Source organism: Clupea harengus, chromosome 15 (assembly GCF_900700415.2).
Source record: "Clupea harengus chromosome 15, Ch_v2.0.2, whole genome shotgun sequence".
NCBI classification, from domain to species: domain Eukaryota; kingdom Metazoa; phylum Chordata; class Actinopteri; order Clupeiformes; family Clupeidae; genus Clupea; species Clupea harengus.
The window spans coordinates 22919264-22928569 of NC_045166.1; positions in this window are offsets into that span (position 1 = coordinate 22919264).

Genomic DNA, 9306 nt, shown 5'->3' on the forward strand with positions numbered 1-9306 from the left:
CAGCTTGCCGTTCGCCACACACATTTTATAGTGTTTCTTGGCCACCTCCATCACTTTAACTCTTTCTCTTTTTTCATCCACCTCTTCTTTTCCTTCATTTTTTTTGTTTTTCTTTTTTTTCTAGACTCTCCTCGGTCTCTTCTTGTGTTTCAGAAGTCACATTATCGTCACAGGAATCTCAACACACTGTGCAAACAGCAGCTAGCAGCCAAACCACACAGGGCCTCTCAAAAATGAAATGCTTATTTGAATGGGGTGGGGGGAAGAGTGAAGGGTGCACTGAATGAAGTCAGAATAAATGAGAGAAATGGGTGAGGACGAGTTACATAAAAAACCCAAGCAAAACCTGCAGAATGATTCCCACCAAGTCCACTGACACCAATCATGTGATTTGGGGGGAGACAAAAATGAACTCAGAATGGTTCATCTATTGGAATAGCAGAAAATCCAAAATGTTAGAGATTCCCCCCCCCTAATCTGAATCTGCAGAGAGGTGTCGGATGCAGTGACAGAAGTCCTTACAACCTGGGATGTCAACACCTGACCGAAAACCTCCAGCACTCCCAGTTTCTGGTCACATTATGAGATTCTATTAGCCTAAAAGTGCTTAGGGTAACACAAAGAGCGCCATGAGTCACGTCGACTTTATTACCGTGGGTCTTCTAGCAGGGACATTTTACCAATTAACTTGTGGCTGCTAGTGCCAATTAGTGCGATATCAACAACTGGTCAAAGAAATGAGCCAATGAAGGAACACCTTTTAGTTCTTAGTTTAAAGTTAGTTTGACATACACAGGTACTGGCTATATGGCGCAAACCACACAATCTGCTGTTAATAGACGCTAACAAATTGCTGAAACCCAAAATGAAAAAATGACTAATCGTTCAGTGTAACACCAACAGATGTTTGGCCAGTGTAAGGAAAAGTTTACACTCAAAGCAACCGACCCTAACTTCATGCCCTGATTTTACAACCATGGTGAGGTCAGTAGAGGGAACTGAATTCTAGAATTTCGGCTGTGAGAAAGTAAATGTGTATAAATATGGGTTGTCAGATGATTAAAACTATGAACATCATTTCTTACCATTCTAAAACATGTATAAGAACTTGCAATCTTACAATCAACAGTACAGTCACTTACAATTGTACTATCACTTACGATCTAGGTATAACTCTGTTGAGAGCTTTAGTGTCTGCATTTTTCTTCATTTAACCAAGAGGCCCTGTAATCATTTCCCATATTCAGTTTTGCTCACTTTTCGAAAGAATTGTTAAAAAAATATCCTGGCTGAGATGTAAGGGGTCCAAACCCAGCATTTGCAAATATATGCAGAGGGTATCATAAAACTCTGCAAGGGGTAATAAAATTGATTAATTATTGAGCTATTCACAATTTTACAAGAGAACACCAAGTTCTTTTATTGGACTTACCTATTTCACTGAAGGCCAAAAATACCAGATTTGAACATTGGGGGATTTATGCTTTCATGCAAAGTATTTGGTGAGGGCTAGGGCCGAAGCAGCTGGCCCAAGCTATTCTTAGCCACTAACACAAATCAGTCCTGTTTATTATGACAACAAATTACAATAAAAAGCACACCTCTCAGCCAGGTGCAAAAGTTTGAGACGTTTCTCACATACCTTAAGTCCATCAAGCTAATGATGAGCAGGTGGAGACAGAAATCCTTTTACAGAAGTTGGACAGTAAAGAGAGGAAATGCCTTTTTGATAATAATGATTAGATCTGGGATTGTACCGGTTACACTGCAAGTGTAAAACACACAGTTCATGAAAGTGTATTTTAGCTGTATTACTAATTTTTGTGTTCATGAAAGTAACTGTCAATCACAAAACAATGCATGTTTGAATAAGGAATGACGTAAATATGCTTGAATAAGGAATGACTTAAGTACGTTTGAAGATGATTTGGCGAGGCAAATGTGATTCACTGGAAAACCAAAATGTCTAAAATGAAATCCAGGAGAAAGGGGGGCTGTATTAAGGTGCTGCAAGTAGAATTGAGCAACATTCCTTTGGAGTCATAAAATAGCGCCTCACACAATTTATTACCCACAATCCCTTTCATTCCAGCCCTTACCTGACGTATGCCGTGTCACGAAGTTCAGTCACGGGCGGAATCATGTCGGAAACTTTTTGTTCTGTTCCCGGGCCTGAATTTTTTCCATTTCATACCAAATTTGTGTTATCATTATTATTTAATTCCGTGTGGTTGAAAAACTCAAATGCAAACCACCTGCAGATCCATGCACCTCCACCACCCTGACTCTTGAACACAAACCTCTCTATCTCTCTCTCTCTCTCTCTCTCTCTCTCTCTCTATCTCTCTCTGTTTTGTTTTTCTCTCTTTCTGTTCACTTGGAGGATCTGAACCCATATCTTCGTCCATCTTTTTTCTATTCATTATGTCTCTCTCTATAGCTCATATTTGGCGGCCTTTCTTTAGCCCTCTGTATATTCTCTCTCTCTCTCTCCTCTACGCCACACACACACACACTCAGAAATATACAAATAAACTCTTCACTGTTAATCATTTGGAATCCATAGCAATACATTCCACATGTGTTTTTGCAGTTCCAGAGGGCAGTGAGTTAAAGAGCTATTGAGTGGCCATGATACCACCACAATTATATCCTAAATAAGTCCACAGGCTTCACTAACACACTTTCAACCCATTTATCCATCTCTATCATTTCCTCTCTCACTATTTTTCACACTTTTTTCTCTTACTCTCTCTCTCTCTCATACCATAATAATTGTTCACAATATCTGTGATGAATGATGGAAGAACATAGAAAAGCTTTTTTTTACAGAATATTCGATGAAGATGGAGTAATGACTAGCAGCACAGCCTCTGACTCATTGGGTGGTATGACATTTGTCTGTAGATGACAGACCTAATGCTATGGACTGCGCATGAGTCATGCTGGCAGACAACTTCAGTATTTCTAAAACAGAGACAATGTACGATTCACTTGTTGTGCTACAGACCTCTTTACTAGCAGTATATAGATAAAGATGCAGGCACACCTTTTGTCATTGTGGGCCAATAGTCATTTTGATATTGTTTATGGGAATAGAATTCTTCAGAAAAAGTATTATTTTTGACATAGTCCAAGTATCCATGACACAGAATGAAAGTGGCAAAAAGGCGAGGCAAAATAAAAAGGTAAGGCAAAATAAATGACATATATACATATATTATAATACATAATGATTTCAATATAAACTATTTACTATAACAGTGAATGTATGAGAACTAGCATGCCAGATCCAAAGTCTGCAGTCGTGTGGTTGGTCGTTGTTAACGTGCTAAGTTCACCCGTGCAACGAGGCTGCACACCTCCTCTTCTGCCTCAGTGATAATCTTCTCTCCCCAGGGGAAATACATTCCTCTGCCACTGCCAAGGTAAGCCAAGGTGTTACTGCCAGCCAGCGTTCAGGGGAAAAAAATAAGACGCCTGGCCAGACTTCATAGGGAGAGTTGTTGTCAGGTTTTTTTTTTCTGGTTAAAGTAACTGGATAGGTTTCTACACAAAGACTTGTGTGGAAAAAAAAAAACTAAAAAAGAGACCAAAGAAGAACACAGGTAAACTCTGGACCACTGAGGATGGGGTTGGAGGGGCGAGAGGGAGGGAGGGAGGGAGGGAGGGAGGATGAGGAAGATTGGGATTCTGGGGGTCAACATTTGAGCCTTTTTTTGTAGGTGGAGGGGCGGCGGGGGGGGGGCATAGTCCACCCACGCTCCGATTCATGTTTGTGATGATGAACTTTGATGAGTCCACTGATCTGGAACCAGCGAGGGGGGCCCCGGTGGCTTTGTGCAGGGACTCCAGTACTGGCAGCAGAGCTGAGTTGCCTTTTGAAGGTTCAGGACACGAGACAGCCCGCATTACCAGAGCCATTGATCTCCACTTGAGAGAGAACCTCAGCGAGGGTCACGCCATGTCATTTGGAGATGCACTTCAAAAGGCCTCTTTTTTTTTTTGGTGGCGGTGGGTGGGGGGGTTGTTGCTCCACATTCTCATGGCACAGGGTGTGCACTGTTTTGGGGATGGGGTGTACAAGGGGAGTTGGAGTGGGATGGGGCGGAAGGTGTTGTCATCTGGACAAGGAATCACAACACAGGCCATCTTTAAGTCACAGCCAAGTGACATGAAAGCCCTTTGTCCCCCCCCCCCAGCCCCCCACCCCACATCCATACACGCCAACATCAAATGGAGTTGCTCTTCCTAGAGCGGATGTTTTGTGATTAGCCCTGGCGGGGCGATGGAGTTTTGACAACTGTGATTCATTAGTGCTGGCCAGGTGTGGGCGGCTGTGAAAGTGGCCTCTCTCTCACCGCATCGGCCCTTCCTGAAGTCATTTGCCCGTCCCTCCACTAAGGTCAGCTATAAATTCAAAAATCCTAATTGGTCATAATCCACACAAACATTCGCCGACTCATGTTCAATTACTGGATAACAAGCCAGTCTCTATGAAGTTAATGACACCCAAGTAAAAACAAAAAATTGCTTAATGCACTCTATAACATAGGCTGGTATGGCAGGCAAAATAAGATTAGGGCAAATGGAAAATGAATCTGATTTCCTGTATGTTCTAATGGAGGACTGTTAGGTGACTACTTGCACTGACAGACAGTATCACACATGGTCTTCCAACAAAAGGCTTCCTGAGTTTATTTACTTATTTTTTCACTGAAAGAAAAAAAGAACACTCCAGCGGAAGGCCCGCACCTACCCCTCTCTGGAGTGCTCTCCCAATTAGAGAAACTATCATCTGGCAGGAGCGCAATGAAAAGCTCCACTGTCTCCCCATGACACTTTCCTGAGACAGCTCTGGACCACGATGCCTTTACCATCTCACAGGCCTCCTGTGGGCTGTGAACCGTTCAGTACCAAAACCGAGAGTTAAAAACATGATGTCCCATTTCGTGAGAGAGGTGCGTCATGGTTGTCATGGTTGTTCTGCACATTAAATCACTTATTTCAAAAGCTGACACTGATGGTGTGGATTTCCTAGAGTATGTTGTGTGATCACAGCATCACTCCACCCATTGCTGATACTCCTCAGGTGTATTACTTCTTTGGCAAGGATCAGAGCAGACAGGAGTTCAGTCCCAGGATTTCAACAACAAACAGGGTGGGATACAGCCACATAGGCCAGCCTGCGAGGCCTCAAATTGTTTATATGTAGACATCACTACACTGAAATGTATTGCCAATTAGAGCAATGCACCCCATCATATCAGGCTTTATGGATTCCTTCAGCAATCCCCCCTAAATAGGCAGTTATACATTAGGCCTTACAGACTGCATTGGTCCTTACACTCAACAAAGAGTGAAGTCTTTTGTCAGCTTGGGGTTTAAACAAGTCCTTGTTTGGAGATCTCCAGTCTTGTTATGCAGCAGAGGACAGGGAGTCCTCCCTGTCCTCTGTTGAGACTGCTTCTCTTCAGTGAGGCTGGGTCAAACCGTGTCCTAATATCAAAGCACCCAGGGTTTATTTTTTTGCACCAATGATTGAGAGTTAATTAGGCCTTCATTACTTCTGCTTTTTGGAACTCGTCTTATGTCAGCGGCGGGCAGACGACTGACTGACGCGTCATTTTTCTGAGCTGTAATGGAGCTGAAAGGACCGGCGTATTCTGCTTACACAGACAGGCGAAATGAAGGGGAACAACACAGTAATGGAAAGGAGGGTGAGGAGGCAGGGGAGTAGCAGTCAGTAGTTCCCTCCATGCTGCATCCTTAAATGCAGAAATAAAAACCCCGGGGCAGATCAGGCTTTCTCACCGGACTGCACGGGTACCTTGTGCAACCTACACGTTCGAGGCTTCACAGGGTGCCTCTCACGTGGCACGGTGTGTGTTTGGGGGGCTGTTATCGGGGGTGTGTTTGCAGGGGGTTCTCCTCACTCACATGGGTGCCCATGTGATCAGAGAGAATGGGCCCTCTTGAATGCCCTCTTTGTCCACATGATATATAGACCCCTCTGTGCCAGCTCATGCCAGTCCGGATTCAAGAGGAGGGTCAGAGGGCAAGTTTATGCCCTATCCCACTCAGCCATTCTGGACACAGCATCAGAACCCCCCCCCCCCCCCCCCCCCCCCCCCCCCCCCAACCCCCAACCCCAAACTCCAGCAGCCAATCCCCAACTCTTTAACTCCATGCCCCCCCAGTTCCAGCCCTTTTATCCCTTAGAATCCTCAGAGTCCTCAGATCAACCACCCCCCCCACCCACCCACCTCTACCCAGCACCCAAAAACAGCCAAACAGGATGGCACAAAGCTGGCCCGGGCCTGGAGGTCCCCCCCACTGCCCCCTGAGTGGGAGCTGCTGGCAGGGAGGCCAGAGGAAGCCGAACATTTCTCCGGGTCCAGCCGCGCGAGCTTAGCAACAGCTTTGTCCCCGCAAACAGACTCGGAGCAGTCAGACATCCCTCGGCATGAATAAACATGCGGAACACAAGGTGCTGGGCACGTCCAGGCATTATTTACGGATGCCGAGTTATATAACCGCCGACAAAGAGGACTCCATAATGAAGCTGACTACCTGCCAGGTCAACACTGCAAAACAACCCACCCTCCCCTTCCCCGGGACCCTTCTCTTTTTAGGAGTAAGTTTGGTGTCGTGATTTCCTTTCATGCACCCTCACCAAGTCCTTCTTGATTTGTATCTTCAAGCCCGACGAATAACACATGGTGCGTTGAGCAAAACAGATCTTCCCATGATTGGAAACGTTCTGCTGGACTTCTCGCTGTTCCGAATCCAGGTACCGCAATATGAAAGGAAAATAAAGTGAGAGGTGTGGTGCCGTTCATGGCGCACACAGCGGTTGTTGAGTTTATAAGCGTGATCTGGTAGATAAAAAGCTAAAGCTAAGCAGGAGTTTGACTGGAACAGTCATTCTCACAACATGGGTCTCAATCACAGAAGAACAAAACATAGTCGGTCTGGTTGGAGTCCAGTGGGGCTACGTTCTTTATCCCCACCACACCTTTGGGAACATATACAGTGGATGTTTTGCTCCACAAGGATTTTTTTTTGTTTGTTTTGTTTTCTGAGGATAAAAGAAGTCTCTGATGTTCGCGGCAAGATCTTCTTCAGTTTTATTGAATTTTAGGGGGGGGGGAATTGTAACGTGGAAGTCCACAGGAAATGAAAAGACAGGTACACAGGAGAATGCTATAGTTCAAAGGGTTTAAAGGAACACAAGAATGCATTGTGAGGAATTGAAGTCTAAAGTCTAAGTATTAGAATGGCTCTAATGCTCATTTTCAGACATTTAAACGCAGCAAGGGGTCTAACCAGTTGCACGGCAGTGCCACAGTCAAGTACTGTCAAGACAGCTGGTTTGTTTAGTGTGGGTCTACAGAGGCATCTGATAATCAAATAGTAAGGGTCCAAAAGGGTCCAATAAAATTGAAGTAAATTGAACCATACAGTTCTACACATAACTCTAAATAGTTTTTTTTATTGTTTTTAAAGGGGGTAGTTGGTCGGTTGTGTTGGAAATTCTCTTACTTGGTCATCTGTCATGAGTTCTCTAGTCCCCCCCCCCGTGGAACTGTCTGAACCCTCTGAGGATAAAAGGGTTGTGAGGGCCAAAAAAAGGTTCACCCGCAGGGGCGAAATATATAACCTTCTTTATGGCTCTGCCATTATGGGTAACCTGATATGCGGCACTAAAACCCAGGCTGAGGTCATGAACTGGTAAACCCAAGCATATATAATGGTGTGATGGTGTAAACATTCAGCATACAAATAACAACAGTGCGGCTTTTGCCAAATGAGATGCTTGCAGTTCACACTTATGGAAGATCCATACAGCACTGCAGGGGCAACCATGGGACACTGAATTGTCACTAAGGTTCCAGAATGTTCCTTCATGTATCAGGAATGAGAAGCCTTTATGACAAGCTGTAAATTAAACTATAGTCAATTCATTCTAAGCTTTTTAAGCAGTTGTGTGCGTTGATGAGTGAGGCAGGGCACTCAGTGAGAATCTCACACTTAAGTGCAACGTGCTGAGTCAGCTTTTATTTGAATCATACCCTCACCGGCTCTCACCATGACTCAGCTACCTGGGATGCCTACTGACCACACACACTCACTGTGCCACCTCACTTAAATGGGCAACGTGCAAGCCTGCACAGCTCACTCTCACACACACACACAGACACACTCACTCACACACACAGACACAGACACACACACACACGCATGTATAGCAATGCTGCCGAGAACAACACTGAAGAAGCTCAGATTGTGTGTATGTGGCTGTGTGTGTGTGTGTGTGTGTGTGTGTGTGTGTGTGTGTGTGTGTGTGTGTGTGTGTGTGTGTGTGTGTGTGTGTGTGTGTGTGTGAGTTTGGCTTGTAGCTGGCATGGCAACACAGCCCTGTCGTCCATGTGCAGTGAGAGTGTGAGAGCGTGCCCGTGTAAAAACGATGGGGTTTTTGCTCCTGTGACCTGACCGCCTGTAACCTGTCCCCCATAAAAGTGATATAAGAAGGACCTCTACTGGAAGCTGCACATTTATGGAGCTGGGCTTTGGGGCTGCTGCGCCCGGCCAGAAAGCACAGGATACTTGCAGTCACACTTCTGCCCGGCGGGTTTCAGAGTCCTCGATTATAAGCTGTACATTTTTTTTTTTTTAAAGATAGACACACACAAACACAAAGAGAGAAAGGGGGAGAGAGAGAGAGAGAGAAAGAAAGAGAGAGAAAGAGAGAGAATGACAGGAAAAGAAACACGGCAAAATATGTGAGATAAATACAAAACAGGTGACAGTCCCTCTCTCTCTCTCTCTCTCTCTCTCACTCTCTCTTTTCTCACCTTCCCCCTCTATCATGTTGATTGTAAGATTTTCATTTCATGTTTTACACAGCCTCTGTTCTCATTTGAGATCAAAAGTTGTGTTTTCATGAGCTTTGGAAGGCAAATCGCTGTTATTATCTTCAGTGATATTTCCAGTAATAGCTTGCTGATATTCAAAGCAATCTTGTACAATGTGATCAAAACCACATTGTTGCCGTGGCACACTCAAATAAGAACACACACAACCTGTCTGTGGTTAGAGGAGGATGTGATTCAATTGTTTTCGTTTCACCACGTCCCGGTCTTCTTCATGCATTGCAAAACGAGTTTGAGCTGATGAAACCAGTTAAAGGACTGGACTGTCGTTCCAAAGAAAGCCCTATGCGTGAGTGTGTGTGAGTGTGTGTGTGTGTGTGTGTGTGTGTGTGTGTCCATGTTGCCTGAACAACTCTCGAAAACAGCAAAA